Raw genomic sequence first — 16,675 nt, 5'->3', positions numbered from 1 at the left:
TCCAGTCCGATGTAGCCTCAAACACCATGGAGGGGACGTTACTCTTCAATCATGCTCAGATTTGGGCATGGCGATGGCAAAAATATCAGGAAACTGGGACAGCGAATCCTACTGCTGCCTCACTGCCCTCACCAGGACTCCTCTGCTTCTGCCAAGACTGCAAATGCTTCCTGCTCCTTCCAAGCCCACTGCACACAAATAGTGGAAGGGCTCGGATTCCCAGTGGATTTTCCTTTTACCATCAGGTTATCACTGTTTTCTGGATCTGCTGGCAGTAACGGCTGAGGCGTCTCCATGAAGGGATCGGGTGCCCTCTCCCTCTAGCTTTCCCCAAACATATGCCAGTTCAAGACCCCCAGTCTCAGCCAAGGTGTTATGCTGGACATTGCCTGTAATCTTCACAGTCTTCTGCTCCTTGAAGGTTCCTCGCTTAATCTTCTGGTCATGCAGTGATGTTCCTCCATGATTCTGCAACTCTAACCCTCCTTGAATCCCCTACAATAGCTCCCCAAATGGTAAACTTCAATCCTACCAACACCTTAATGAGCAATCTGCTCCTGTATCAACTTTTGGATAACAAACTTGCGAAGTCAACAACTCTGACTATCAAATCAAATTTGCTGCTTCTTTTGGCAGCTTGGCTCAATTGGTAGTCTTCTTGCCTCTGTGGTTTCAGGTCCTGTAGCAGTTTAAAGTCATACTTTTGTGCAACACAGCAGGACTGCCACATTGTCAGAAGTGCCGTTCTTTGGATGAGATGTTAAAACTGAAGTTCCATCTGCTTGATCTAGTAGCTCAGAAAAATGTTAATGATCTTTTGAAGTAGTATAGGGACTTCTCCAGGGTGCTCAACAACATTGCTCCAGAACACCATACAAAACAGGAAAACTGGTCATCCATTTCATTGCCGGTTGCTGGCTGATGCATCTGTCTACATAACAACAGTCAGCACACGAGAATAACTGACCGAGAGTAAAATGCTTTGAGATGTTTCTGACTGACAATGATAATGACTTTGTAAATGCAAATCTTGCATAAGATCTCCTGTCACTCCAGCTGTGTTTTTAATATTTCATCCCTGCCAATCAATACACAGGTTTCCACAAGGCAAGTGGAGCTCAGGACTTCGGCAGGTCCCCATTATCCAGACGCTATTTCACACTGCACTGCACTGCTCAGCAATGAAGCAAAGAAACTGTGATTTTCTCTTGCTGATCTCCAGGCCATCCATTTCATTTTCATTTGATATGCAGTAACTATTCCTGACTGCGTTCCTTCTGTTGCAGTTGGTAATCCAACATAAGCACCAAATCTTAAATTATGGATGACTCTTCCACTGACAAGCACTCCAACATTTTCTACGTCTTCATTTGTTTTGATTAACACAGACTGGGAATATATCAAACAGGATTGGGGAAAGCAGATATCCCAGTAAAGCCATCCAACATGTGAACAGGCAATCTTCCGATATTGCTTTGACTGACTGTTGAAGACTCATTTGATGCCTATATCTATAGCATAAACAATCTTTCGCATTGTGGGGAAATCACAAGTTACAATTGTATATTAATGGTATTTAATTTTATGCAGGTGCTGGGCATTAACTGGGGATTCACTTGTGTGCCTATAAATAGAAACAGTCTGAAACTGTGTTGGTTGGGTTAGGAGGTGCCTGTTAGTAATGAATATCACTAAACAAGTAATTTTAAAAAGTGTGTAAAGATGGGGTCAAGTCCTATCCTTCAGTACCTGGCTTCCTGGACCATAACAGCAGTGCTGATAACACTGGTTCTGAATCTGCACCCACCACCCCACAACAGACAGGCCCTGCGACAGACCCACTCTCACACAGTTGCCTGCTATTCCTCTCTAAAAGGTATGAGCATCTGAGAATTGATCTTCATTGTCTTCTCGTGAGCTGTATGCTCTGAGTGCTCATGCAGTCATCAGAGACTCTGCACCCAAGTTTGCGAATAACCTACGAACATACTAATTAGGAGCAGGAGTCGGCTATTCGGCCCCTCGAGCCTGCTCCGCCATTCAATAAGATCGTGGCTAATCTGTTAATCCACACTCGCATCCATCCCCGATAACCCTCAATTCCCTTTAACAGGAATATAGCTACCTCTGCCTTAAAAATATTCAATGACCCCACCTCCACCACCTTCTGAGGCAAACAGCTCCAAAGTCGCACAACCCTCAAAGAAAAAATTTCTCCTTATTCCTGTCCTAAAAGGGCAACCCCTAATTTTAAAACAGTGCCCCCTAATTCTGGACTCACCCACAAGAGGAAACATCCTCTCCGCACCCACCTTGTCTAGATCGTTCAGAATCTTATATACTTGAATCAAGTCTCCCTCACTCTTCTAAACTCCAGTGAAAGTAAGCGCAATCTGTCCAACCTTTCCTCATAAGACAACCCGCTCATTGCAGGTATCAATCTAATAAACCTCTGAACTGCCTCCAACACATTCACATCCTTCCTTAAATAAGGAGACCAAAACTGCACACAGTATTCGAGATGTGGTCTCACCAATGCCCTGTATAACAGAAACAGAAGATCCTTTAATTTTCAATTCTTCTCCGAATAAAGGATAGCATTCCATTAGCCTTCTTTATTATCTACTCTACCTGCATACTAACTTTTTGTGACACCTGCACTAGAACACCTAGATTCCTCTGCACCTCAGAATTCTGCAGTCGTTCTCCATTTAAGAAATTCTCTACTTTTTTCTTTCTGCCAAAGTGAACAACTTCTCATTTTCCCACATTATACTCCATCTGCCAGATTTTTGCCCACTCACTGAACCTTTCTACATTGGTCTGCAACCTCATGTCCTCTTCACAACATACATTCCTACCTATCTTTGTGTCATAGGCAAATTTAGCTCCCATGCCATCGCTCCCCTCATGTAAGTCGTTGATATAAACTGTAAAAAGTTGAGGCCCCAGCACAGTGGGACTCCACTCGTCACATCCTGCCAATCAGAAAAGGACCCATTTACGCATACTCTCTGTTTTCTGCCAGCCAGTTCATCTTCTATCCATGCTAATATATTACCCCCTACACCATGAGCTCCTACTTTGTGCAATAACCTTTTATGTGGCATCTTGTCAAATGCCTTCTGGAAATCCAAAAACAGTACGTCAACGGGCTCCCCTTTATCCACAGCACGTGTCACTCCTTCAAAGAACTCCAATAAATTGGTTAAAGATGACCTCCCTTTCACAAAACCATGCTGACTATTCCCAATTACCTTGCGTTCTTCTAAGTGCCCAGCTACAACCTCCTTAATGATAGATTCGAACACCTTGCCCACGACAGATGTCAAGCTAACTGGCCTATAGTTAGCTGTTTTCTGCCTCCCCCCACCCCAGCTTATGGAATTGAGGGGTTATATTTGCTACTTTCCAGTCTGATGGAAACCTTACCAGAATCTAGCAAATTTTGAAAAATTAACACCAATGCATCTACTACCTCATTAGCCACCTCTTTTAAGACCCTGGGCTAAAGCCCATCAGGACCTGGGGACTTGTCAGTCCGCAGCTCCATTAGTTTGGGCAGTATCACTTCCCTGGTGATTCCCTGTAATTTCACCAAATTCCTCTCTTCCTTCCAGCTCCTGATTTACAGTTATTTATTTATTTAGAGATACAGCACTGTAACAGACCCTTCGGTCCACCGAGTCTGTGCCGACCATCAACCACCCATTTATACTAATCCTACATTAATCCCATTACCCTCTCACATCCCCACCTTTCCTCAATTCCCCTACCACCTACCTATACTACGGGCAATTTACAATGGCCAATTTACCTATCAACCTGCAAGTCTTTGGCTGTGGGAGGAAACCGGAGCACCCGGCAAAAACCCACGCCATCACAGGGAGAACTTGCAAACTCCGCACAGGCAGTACCCAGAATTGAACCCGGGTCGCTGGAGCTGTGAGGCTGCGGTGCTAACCACTGCGCCACACTTATTGCTGAATGTTTTTTGTATCCTCTATAGTGAAGACAGAAGCAAAATATTTGTTCATTGCATCTGCCATTTACTTATTATCTACTATTAACACCCCATTCTCACTCTCTAGAGGACCAACAGTCTTACTCTCTTACTTTTTAAATACCTGTAGAAACTCTTGCTATCCGTTTTTACATTTCTAACTACCTTCCTCTCATACACTAATTTCTTTCTCCTGATTAACCTTATCGTCATTCTCTGCCATTCTTTATATTCTGACCAATCATCTGAACTGTCCCTCACCTTTGCGCAATTATATGTTGTTTCTTTAATTTTGATGCTTCCCTTAACTTCTCCCCTTAGACCTTTTCTTTATAGTAGGAATATACTTAGACTATTCTGAAATATCCCATTAAATGTCTGCCACCTCTTCTCTATTGATCTATCTCCTAGCCTAGTAACCTGGTTCACTTCAGCTAGCTCAGCTTTCATGCCCACATAGTTGCCCTTATTTAAGTTTAAAACACTAGTCTTAGACCCACTCTTCTCTTTCAAACTGGATGTAAAATTCAACCATATTCTGGTCGCTGCTGCCGAGAGGTGCCTTTACTCTGAGGTCATTAATTAATCCTGTCACATTACACAATACCAAGTCTAATATAACCTGCTCTCTGGTTGGTTCCAGAACATGCCGCTCTAAGAAGCTATCTTGAAAGCATTTGATGAACTCCTCATGCAGACTACTATCGCCAATCTGATTTTTCCAGTTTATATGTAGATTAAAATCACCCATGATTATTTCCATCCCTTTATCACAAGCACCCAATATTTTTTATTGTATACTTCGTCCTACATTGTGATTACTGTTAGGGAACCTGCAGACCACTCCCACTAGTGACTTCTTTCCCCTACTATTCCTCATCTCCACCTAAACTGATTCCGCATCCTGATCTCCCAAACCAAGGTCATCTCTAACTATTGCACCAATGCCATCCTTGATTAACAGTGCTACCCCTGCACCTTTACCTAGCTTCCTATTCTTCTTGAATGTCATATACCCTTCAATATTCAGGACCCAATCCTGGTCATTCTGCAGCCACGTCTCTGTAATAGCTATCAGATCATATTTATTTCCTTCAATGTGCGTCATCAGTTCGTCTACTTTTGTTATGAATGCTACGTGCATTCAGATACAGAGCATTTAGTTTTGTCTGTTATCTTTGTAACATCTAGTCTTGACTGTTGGTGTGTTCTTAGGTTTTTTTCCCTGTCCCTTCCTGCCATTCTCTGACCTTCATTTCCCATATTACTATTCTGCTCTCCTGCCTTGACTCTACCTCTTGATTTGCTACATCCACTCAAGCTTGATCCCTCACCCACTTTCTTTAGCTTGAAGCCCTCTCTATTTGCCTAGTTATACGGTTCACACTGGTCCCAGCATGGTTCAGGTGCCAACCTTCCCAACGGTACATTTCCCAATTTCCCCAATACTGGCGCCAGAGCCCCACGAACCAAAACCCACTTCTCCCACACCAGTCTTTGAGCCACGTATTCATTTCATTAATCTTATGTGCTCTCTGCCAACTAGCATGTGGCTCAGTTAATAACCCAGGGATTATTACCCTTGAAGTTCTGCTCCTTAATTTGGTGCCTAGCTCATCTTACTGTCTAAGCAGAACCTCTTTCCTAGTCCTACCTCTCGTTGGTACCTACATGGACCACGACAACTGGATCCTCCCCTGCAAGTTCCTGTTCAGACTTGAGCAGATGTCCCGAACCCTGGCACTGGGTTCTCGGCTGCACAGAACAGTGTCAATCCTCTTCACCAAATTATCCCCAACTACCACTACATACCTTTTTGCTCCCCCCACCTGAATGGCGTCCTGTACCACAGTGCCATAGCCAGTCTGCTAACCCACTTTGCTGACTTCGCTTTAGTCTACACAGGTTGAGAGCACCTCAAACCCGTTTGACAACTGCAAAGTCTGAGGCTCCTCCACTACTGTCTGCTCGGTCCCTTTACCTGCCTCATTTACGGTCACATCCTCCTGTCCCTCACTGCTGACCAAAACAGATGACCTTGTTCTAAGAGGTATGACTGTCTTCCGGAACAAAGTGTCTAGGTATTTCTCCCCCTCCCTTATGTTGTGCAGTGTTTGCAGCTAGGCTTCCAGATCAATAATCCTGATCTGGAATTCCTCCAGCTGCTTAAACTTTCTGCAGATGTTTGTGTCCTGGATCGCCTTGGCATCCAAAAGCTCCCACATACCACAGCTGCAACATAACACCTGTCCTGCACTATTAGCGCACTTGATGCCTGGTTGGAAAATTGAAATTACATTCATTTTCACAACATTTATTTTCATTGGATGTGACTGTGACCAGGCAAAATTCAGAGTGTTGATATTAAGAGGTCTTCGGCCACTTCTACGGTCCCTGACCAAATCTAGCTTAGAGACAACCCTCAAAGTCAACTTTGCTGGAACTGAACTTAGCTACAGCAAAACTGCTGGTGACCAAGAATGGGGTCTGGCTCCATGATGTGGACAAGATATTGAAGTTCCACCCCCTCTACTGGCTTGGTGGTTCACCAAATTTACAGCTCACTTCAGTTACTCCTTAAGAAGGGAAATCACCAACTAAGTTGTATTAAGCTCAATTCCTCCACACAATCTGCAGATCACACAGCATTCCCCTCGCCAAGAAAGGTACCAGGTGACCCGCTCTGTAACCAACCATTAGGAGTTTCACGGTTTACAGGAGACTCACTTTAAGATTTTCCACCAGTCCTTATGGAAATAGTCGCTGTTTAGTAATTCATTGGAGCTACAAAATCCCTGATGTGTATCCATTTGCTTTTGTTCCATGGTGTGAGTATTGACCACTGACGCTTTATGTCACAGGATGTTCACTGACCAAATATTTTAAGCTTGGTAGCCACTAACTAGTTTCAAATACTAAAACTGAAGCCCTATCACTTACTGGCTTGCATCAGGGTGGACTCCAGGAACTATTGTGGGCATACAAGTCTCTGCCCTGCTAGTACCGCTCTAGCCTAATCCAGACCAACACTCCAGTGCAGTGTTGAGAGACTGGAACATTGCTGGAGAGGAAACATTAAACTGAGGCGCCTGTTTAGGATGCAAAAGATGTTAAGATTCCACGGCACCTTTCTAAGATCAGCGAGCTCCCTGGTGTCCTGGCAAACATCCGTAACTCGCCATTCATTTTATCTGCTGTTTCTAGAACCTTCTTGTGCACCAACTGGCTGTGTTTTCTGATGTAACTACAGTAACCGTATTTGAAAAGTAATTAATTGCCTGTGTAGCACTTTGGGATGTCAGTGTACACGATGAAGCACGTATAATTCTTCCATCAGACTTTGCCACTAACTTTTTTTTATAAAGTTGTTAGACCCAGAGATTTGCCTACAGCATACAACTTGGAACGGTTTAATGAGTGAAAGGTTTTTTTTTGAATTGCTCTTTTGGTTTGATTTATCTTTTGTTTGTCAAGTGAGAATCTGTTAATGAATTTCTTTCAAACAGATCCAACAGAACTCTCGCCAAACCCACTGAGCACAGACCTTCTCGAAGCACCTCACCTCATTATTTCCTCTTTTCAAAGCACAAGCACAGTTGCTTCAGTCATGATAAATACGCAAATCACTTGCCAAGAAATGTCTGGCTTGTACAGAACAATTGATATTTGGGGGTGGATGGCACGTACACAGCTCAGGCGATGGTTTTTAGCCATTATGCTCAAGATATAAGCTCAGAAACTGCAGAACCCCGAATTTCATTCTCAACGTCGGTTTTTAGTATCACACCCCCATTTCAAAACATTTCTGCCTGACAGTAGACAGGGTTGACTGATTAGACAGGTGAGGTTGATGCAGAACAATGCTTCTGTCAAGTCAAAGATGGATCATAAGGGACGCACAAGAAACAAAATTATATAACTGTACTATAGCCAATGATTATAAAAATACTGGCGAGTCAAAGGCAGAGTTCTGCAAAGCTACATACATTTTAATCATAGAAGAAAAGGCCACTTGACCAATTGCAGCCCACTCCTCTTCCTCTCTAATTTTCCCAAAGCCCCTCCCCTCTGCACACCAACACCAGCCCCCCCCCCAAAGCCCCTCCCGCACACCAACACCCCCCCCCCCCCCCAAAAGCCCCTCCCTCCCTCCGGCCCACCAATCCCCAAAGCCCCTCCCTCCCACACACCAAACCCCCCCCCAAAGCCCCTCACTCCCACACACCAAACCCCCCCCCAAAGCCCCTCACTCCCGCACACCAAACCCCCCAAAGCCCCTCACTCCCACACACCAAACCCCCCAAAGCCCCTCACTCCCACACACCAAACCCCCCAAAGCCCCTCACTCCCACACACCAAAACCCCCCCCCCACAAAGCCCCTCACTCCCGCACACCAACACCCCCCAAAGCCCCTCACTCTCACACACCAAACCCCCCCCCCCAAAGCCCCTCACTTCCACACACCAAACCCCCCCCCCAAAGCCCCTCACTCTCGCACACCAAACCCCCTCCCGCCCGCACACCAAACTCCCCCCAAAGCCCCTCCCGCCCGCACACCAAACTCCCCCCAAAGCCCCTCCCTCCCGCACACCAAACCCCCCCCCCAAAGCCCCTCACTCCCGCACACCAAACCCCCCCTCAAAGCCCCTCACTCCCGCACACCAAACCCCCCCTCAAAGCCCCTCACTCCCGCACACCAAACCCCCCCCCAAAGCCCCTCCCGCCCGCACACCAAACTCCCCCCAAAGCCCCTCACTCCCGCACACCAAACCCCCCCCAAAGCCCCTCTCTCCCACACACCAAACCCCCCAAAGCCCCTCACTCCCACACACCAAACCCCCCAAAGCCCCTCACTCCCACACACCAAACCCCCCAAAGCCCCTCACTCCCGCACACCAAACCCACCCCCAAAGCCCCTCACTCCCACACACCAAACCCCCCAAAGCCCCTCACTCCCACACACCAAACCCCCTCACTCCCGCACACCAAACCCCCCCCCCCAAAGCCCCTCACTCCCGCACACCAACACCCCCCAAAGCCCCTCACTCTCACACACCAAACCCCCCCCAAAGCCCCTCACCTCCGCACACCAAACCCCCCCCCAAAGCCTCTCACTCTCGCACACCAAACTCCCCCCAAAGCCCCTCCCTCCCGCACACCAAACCCCCCCCCCAAAGCCCCTCCCTCCCGCACACCAAACTCCCCCCAAAGCCCCTCCCTCCCGCACACCAAAACCCCCTAAAGCCCCTCCCTCCCGCACACCAAAACCCCCCAAAACCCCTCCCTCCCACCAAAACCCCCCAAAACCCCTCCCTCCCACCAAAACCCCCCAAACCCCCCACCCAAAAGTCCCCCCTCCCTCCCACCCACCCCTCCCTCAAAGCCCCTCTCTCCCGCAAACCAATCCCCCAAAGCCCCTCCCTCCCGCACACTAAACTCCCCCCAAAGCCCCTCACTCCCGCTAACCAATCCCCCAAAGCCCCTCACTCCCGCAAACCAACACCCCCAAAGCCCCTCTCTCCCGCAAACCAATCCCCCAAAGCCCATCCCTCCAACGCACCAATTTCCCCATTGCAGCCCACCCTCTGGCACTTTAACTCTTCCTTAAAATCCCATCTCTGGAATACTCTCCTTAAAGCCCATCCATTTCTCAAATTCTCTCTCACATTATTGCCTCGCTTTGTATTTTAACTACCCCAGTGTTGTTGCTTCTATAATTTGACGTGCTCAATTTTTCCTAATATTCCTTAACCTCAAAGCAAAGTTATCCCAAGTACATGTTCTCAATATTTCTTTCACTAACGCTCGGTTAGTAATTAACAAAGCTAATATTGGAGACTGAATAGGGAGAGAGAGGGAAAGAAAGGGGGGGGGGGAAGAGAGAGAGAGAGAGAGAGAGAGAGAGAGAGAGAGAGAGAGAGAGAGAGAGAGAGAGAGAAACACTGAAGTGACAGTGGGAGAGAAATAAGCCACATGCACATTTCTTGAGGCTCCATCCCATGTTGTGGAACTGAGAGGCAACTACTGAGTATTTCTGAAAGACTGGGCAAAGACAAGAGGGTAAATTCCTAAAACAGACATATTTATCTCCCACCAAATGCATTTCTTCTGAACCCTTAATCTGCTTTCATATAGAAATTCTACAGCAGTAAATGCAATATTGAGACAAGCAGACAGGAGATTTTGCCAAAGCTTTCAAGGCCACCTAAGCTCCTTAATTTCTTGATTGCAACTATACTTTTAGATTGGCCAGTTGTTTTTCTGAGTTTCTGACTGGCTACCTGGTCAGCTGGGATTTTCCACTCCTAGTGCAACTCAGGGCAAAGCACACAGCATTGTTCTAGGCACAAGAAAGGACATTTTTGACACTGAATCTTGGACACTGGCTGTGGTTACTGGCGTTTCGGGTTAATATTGATTCATGGGTATGAATCAGTTGAAACAGCTCAGTTGTAAAGAATGCGAAAAGACAGAAATGTATTAGCTATTTCTGAACCACTCTTTACTGCACCAAACATGAGTGTTTTACAGCAAATGGCTATTTCATCAGTCTATCTATTCAAGAATATACAAGTACACATTATCTAGGCACGATTAGGACTCTACTAGGAGAAACCTAAAGAATGGCTTTGATGTAACTGTATGAAAATAAAAAGGAAGCAACAGGAACGATAATAGTGAAATCGTCCTTTGTATTTTGTATGTGAGCAGTAGCGTGACTGTACCTCCATGAAGATTTAGTGGAAACTTTTAGAGTTGACTGGTGATTTAAGAAATTCTTCCCCCCAAAATGAGTATTCTTTTTATGTTCTGATGCAGGGTCGCCACTGCTTCAGATACTAACAGACTTCCTGCCTTTGTCTCATTTCCAATTTCCAGCATTTTGAGGTTTTTTTCTTTCTATTATCTCCCCATTTTTGGTCATGAGTAAAGCTTAAATATCTTTTGTGTACAAGACTTTTTTTAAAAAGTAGTTATATATCTGCTCTAGATTTGCTTCAGTAATCTGATTTTTTAATAAAATTCACATCAGAAACAGACAGAAAGAACTTGCATTGATATAGAACCTTTCACATCCATTGGATGTCCCAAAGCGCTTCACAGATAATGAAGTGCAGTTGCTGTTATGATGTGGGGAAAGGTAGAAGCCAATCAGTGTGCAGCAAGATTCCACAAACAGCGGAGAGTTAAACCTTTTTTTTTAAAAAGTGGTGTTGGTTAAGAGATAAATATTGGTAAAAATATTAAAAGAATGCTCCTGATCTTCAAGTAGTGCCAAGAGATCTTGTACAAACACTTGGAAGATTATATGGTTTAATGCCTCATCAGAAGGATGGTATCTCGACAATTCAGTGCTCCCTCTGCACTGCACTAGTTTTCGAATCATAGAAACCTCCAGCACAGAAGGAGACCATTCAGCCCATTGTGTCTTGTGCTGGCTCAAAGAAAGAGGAAGTCGTTCTTCATGCCACATTCTCACTTTTTGCTCGGAACCCAGTAAGCTCCTTATCCTTAAGCACCTGTTCAACTCTCTTTTTGGTAAAAATTTATGAAATCAGCTTCCACCACCTTTTCAGGTAGAATGTTCTCAATCCCGACAACTCTAATTAAAAACATTTCTCCTCATCTCCCCTCCAGATCTTTTGGCAATGGATTTGAATCTATGATCTCCAGTTATTGGCCCACTCACCAGAGGGAACAGATTTTCCTCTACCAAAATCAATCTGGAAAATCCCTATTCGGTCACCTCTTAAACTTCTCTGTTCCAAGCAGAACAGACCTAACTTTTAGAAACATAGAAAATAGGAGGAGTAGGCCATTCGGCCCTTTGAGCCTGCTCCGCCGTTCATTATGATCATGGCTGATCATCCAACTCAGTAACCTGTCCCCACTTTCACCCCATACCACTTTAGACCCAAGAGCTTTATCGAACTCCTTCTTGAGAACATACAATGTTTCGGCCTCAACTGCTTTCTGTGGTAGTGAATTCCACAGGCTCACCACTCTCTGGGTGAAGAAATTTCTCATCTCAGTCCTGAAAGGTTTACCCTGTATCCTTAGACTATGACCCCTGGTTCTGGACTCCCCCACCATCGGGAACATCCTTCCTGCAAAAGTTTCACATCTTTTAAAAACTATTCTGCTTTTGTATTCTTACCACCAAAGCGAATAACTCACATTCCTTACATTATACTCCATCTGACACCTTGTTGCCCAGTCACCTGTCTATAATCTCTCTGCAGCTTCTCGGTTTCCTCCTCACAGCTTGCATTTCTACCTATCTTTGGATCAGCAAACAGATACATTATTCTCTGACTCTTCATTTAAGTCATTAATATTGATTGTAATTAGCTGAGCCCCCACTACTGACCCTTGTGGCACTCCACTAGTCACTGCCTGCCAACTTAAAAATGCCCCATTTATGCCTACTCTTTGATTCCTGTCTGTTAACCAATGCTCTCTCCATGCTAATATATCACCCCCGACCCCATAAGCCCCTATCTTGTGGATTAACCTTTTGTGTGGCACCTTATCAAATGCCTTTTCGAAATCCAGGTATAATAGATCTACTTCTTTGGCCTCCTTGTCTTGAGAGACAATGAATAAGCGCCTGGAGGTGGTCAGTGGTTTGTGAAGCAGCGCCTGGAGTGGCTTTAAAGGCCAATTCTAGAGTGACAGACTCTTCCACAGGTGCTGCAGATAAAATTGGTTGTCGGGGCTGTAACACAGTTGGCTCTCCCTTTGCCCTTCTGTCTTTATTTCCTGCCAACTGCTAAGTCTCTTCAACTCGCCACACTTTAGCCCCGCCTTTATGGATGTCCGCCAGCTCTGACGATCACTGGCAACTGACTCCCACAACTTGCGATCAATGTCACAGGACTCGCGTCATGTTTGCAGACATCTTTAAAGCGGAGACATGGACAGTTGGTGGCTCTGATACCAGTGACAAGCTCACTGTACAATGTGTCCTTGGGGATCCTGCATCTTCCATTCGGCTCACATGGCCAAGCCACCTCAAGCGCCGTTGGCTCAGTAGGGTGTATAAGCTGGGGATGTTGGCCGCCTCGAGGACTTCTGTGTTGGAGATACGGTCCTGCCACCTGATGCCAAGTATTCTCTGGAGGCAGTGAAGATGGAATGAATTGAGACGTCACTCTTGGCTGACATACATTGTCCAGGCCTCGTTGCCGTAGAACAAGGTACTGAGGACACAGGCTTGATACACTCGAACCTTTATGTTCTGTGTCAGTGCGCCATTTTTCCACACTCTCTTGACCAGTCTGGACATAGCAGTGGAAGCCTTTCCCATGCGCTTGTTGATTTCTGCATCGAGAGACAGGTTACCAATGATAGTTGAGCTTAGGTAGGTGAACTCTTGAACCACTTCCAGAGCGTGGTCGCCGATATTGATGGATGGAGCATTTCTGACGTCCTGTCCCATGATATTTGTTTTCTTGAGGCTGATGTTTAGGCAAAATTCATTGCAGGCAGCCGCAAACCTGTCGATGAGTCTCTGCAGGCACTCTTCTGAGATGTTAATGCAGCATAGTCAGCAAAGAGGAGTTCCCTGATGAGGACTTTCCATACTTTGGTCTTCGCTCTAAGATGGGCAAGGTTGAACAACCTGCCACCTGATCTTGTGTGGAGGAAAATTCCTTCTTCTGACGACTTGAACGCATGTGAGAGCAGCAGGGAGAAGATCCCAAACAGTGTAGGTGCGAGAACACAGCCCTGTTTCATGCCACTCAGGATAGGAAAGGGGTCTGATGAAGCGCCGCTATGCTGAATTGCACCCTTCATATTGTCATGGAATGAGGTGATGATACTTAGTAGCTTTGGTGGACATCCACCAAAAGACATCTCTGAAGAGACCACGTTTGCTGATGAGGTCAAAGGCTTTGGTGAGATCAATGAAAGCAACATAGAGGGGCATCTGTTGTTCGCGCCATTTCTCCTGTAGCTGGCGAAGGGAGAACAGCAGGTCAATGGTGGATCTCTCTGCTCAAAAGCCACACTGTGCCTCAGGGTAGACGCACTCAGCCAGCATCTGGAGACTGTTTAAAACGACTCGAGCGAAGACTTTCCCCACTATGCTGAGCAGGGAGATTCCACGGTAGTTGTTGCAGTCACCGCGGTCACCCTTGTTCTTATAGAGGGTGATGATATTGGCATTGCGCATGTCCTGTGGTACGGCTCCCTCATCCCAGCACAGGCAAAGTAGTTCGTACAGTGCTGCAAGTATAGCAGGCTTGGTACTCTTGATGATTTCAGGGGTAATGCCGTCCTTCCCAGGGGCTTTTCCGCTGGTTGGAGAATCAATGGCATCACCGAGTTCCGATTCTGTTGGCTGTACGTCCAGCTCATCCATGACTGGCAGAGACTGGGCTGCATTGAGGGCGGTCTCAGTGACATCATTCTCCCTGGAGTACAGTTCTTGGTAGTGTTCCACCCAGCGGTCCATTTGCTTGCATTGGTCAGTGATTGTGTCCCCTGATTTAGATTTGAGGGGGGCGATCTTCTTGATGGTTGGACCAAAAGCTCTCTTAATGCCATCGTACATTCCTCTGATGTTTCCAGTGTCAGAGGCCAGCTGAATAGGACTGCATAGGTGTTGCCAGTAGTCATTTGCGCAGCGCCTGGCTGTTCTTTGTGCAGCGCCTCTGGCTGCTTTAAGTGCTACGGATATTAACTCGCTGGGGGCTTTCTTGTGGTTCAGCAGTGCAATTCGCTTAGCAGCTATGACAGGTTCCAGCTCTTCAAAGTGAGATTGAAACCAGTCTGCATTCTGCTTCACACGTTTGCCATAGGTGGTCATTGCTGAGTCATAGATGGTATCTCCTATGTGGGCCCACTTGGTCTCTGCATCCCCTGTAGGAATGTTTAAGGGCTTTTTCAAGTGAATTTAGAAGCTTATGTAACAGCTGTGGATAAGAAATTCTGCTAGTGTTGATGCGCGGGCGGCCCTTCTGCTTGGAGTGATGCAGCTTCTTTGGTTAGAGTCTAACCTTGCTGCACACCAGGGAGTGGTCGGTGTCGCAGTCCACACTGTGGAAGCTGTGTGTGATTTGAACGCTGTTTAAAGAGGCTCGCCTTGTGACGATGAGGTCCAGCTGGTACCAACGACGTGATCTTGGGTGCCTCCAAGAAACCTGGTGACAGGGTTTAGTGTGAAAGAACGAGTTGGTGATGCAGAGGTTATGATAGGTGCACAACTCAAGCAGTCTCTGTCTATTCTCATTCATCCTTCCAATGCCATAGCGCCCAAAGCAGGAGGCCCATGAGTCATGGTCGGCCCCAACCCTGGCATTAAAGCTCCCTAGCAGGAACAGATGTTCGGTATTGGGGATGCTACTAATGATATTATGGAGTTCCTCTTGGAACTGGTCTTTAGTTTCAGGTGGGGAGCAGAGTGTTGGAGCATAGATGCTGAGTAGGTGTACTGGACCAGAGGTGGTGAACAGATGGATGGACAGTATGCGTTCCGAGCCATTTGAGGGTGGCTCTATCATGCTGAGCAAAGAGTTTCTGATGGCGAAGCCCACTCCATGCTATCGTGGTTCTTCAGGATCCCTACCCTGCCAGAAGAAGGTGTAGTCTTGCTCTCTTAGAGATCCGCTCGCAGGGAGGCATGTCTCCTGAAGTGCTGCAATGTCTACATTGAGTCTACTGAGCTCGTTGTTAATAATGGCGGTCTTCTGATAATCGTTGATTTGTGTAAGGTCATCTGATAGGCCAGGACACACAGTTCTGACGTTCCAGCTTGCAAAACGAAGGGCTGGTACCTTCTTTCCTTTTTTTGTCGTGCTGTTTGGGGCGGTGTTGCAGTCCACTTTTCAGGCAATGAACCTGAGCTCCAAGCACCCACTGAAGCAGGTGGACCGTGGCGGGACAAAACCTTACTAACCGGGGGCTGCCCGGTTTGAGGCAGGCGGTAGCTGTCCAGTGAGATGAGACGACCTCTCCCACCGACAAAGGCAACCCGTGGCGCCCAATCTCTACGCCAATTGAGCTGGACTTATAACTCGTAACTACTGCCTTCCGTATTGTTTTGGTCGCTGTGAGGCAACTATGGAGTGACCTGTCCATGGCGTATGCCTGGGCGGATATATGGAGGTTGTGAGTTGCCAAGCGTCAAAACTCCCCTCTCGGCCTTCCTGGTGGGGTCCAAAGGAGTGCAGAGCATGACGTCTGGCACCAGTATGGTTACAGGAACTGTCGAAAACATGCCAAAGGTGACACATGACCGCCTTCGGGGTTCCGCTCCTGATTTTCTGTTGGGGTTTACTCCCTTAGCCTTGGTCTTTCCAGAGACACCCACAAGGCAGTGGGGTTGTTAGGGCCCCTGCTCAGGGATAGGTGGATGCCGCTGGGAGGGGGCGTGAGGGGGGAGAGCTGGGAATGGAGAGCGAGAGGGGGGAGGGGAGGGGGTGGAGGAAGGGGGTGCATGTAATAAAACATTTCATCAGCTCCCACCATTGTCCTCTAGTGATCTGAATGCTGGTGGTTAGTAGCAATGCACTTAAGAAAGGACCTCATCAGGTAAATCGGGCTCTCGGTGAACCTGTCCGCTTCCATCTGCATCATCATCGTCAACAAGTGGATCGCGACCCTGGCGAGCAGGCCAGCTCACAGCTTCGTTCAGGTACCCTGATGCGGCTAGAAGCGCATCT

At 46.8% G+C, this 16,675-nt stretch overlaps 1 protein-coding gene across 8 annotated transcripts in view; it reads right to left on the bottom strand.

Annotated features, from left to right (window-relative positions):
• The window catches only part of ash1l (ash1 (absent, small, or homeotic)-like (Drosophila)), a 271,172-nt gene that overhangs the window by 87,362 nt on the left and 167,135 nt on the right, over positions 1 to 16,675 (bottom strand). The window lies entirely within an intron of this gene.

This window comes from Heterodontus francisci, chromosome 46 (assembly GCF_036365525.1).
Source record: "Heterodontus francisci isolate sHetFra1 chromosome 46, sHetFra1.hap1, whole genome shotgun sequence".
Taxonomy (NCBI): Eukaryota; Metazoa; Chordata; class Chondrichthyes; order Heterodontiformes; family Heterodontidae; genus Heterodontus; species Heterodontus francisci.
Note: the sequence above shows the minus strand (reverse complement) of the source record. Positions and strands in the feature narration are given on the sequence as shown.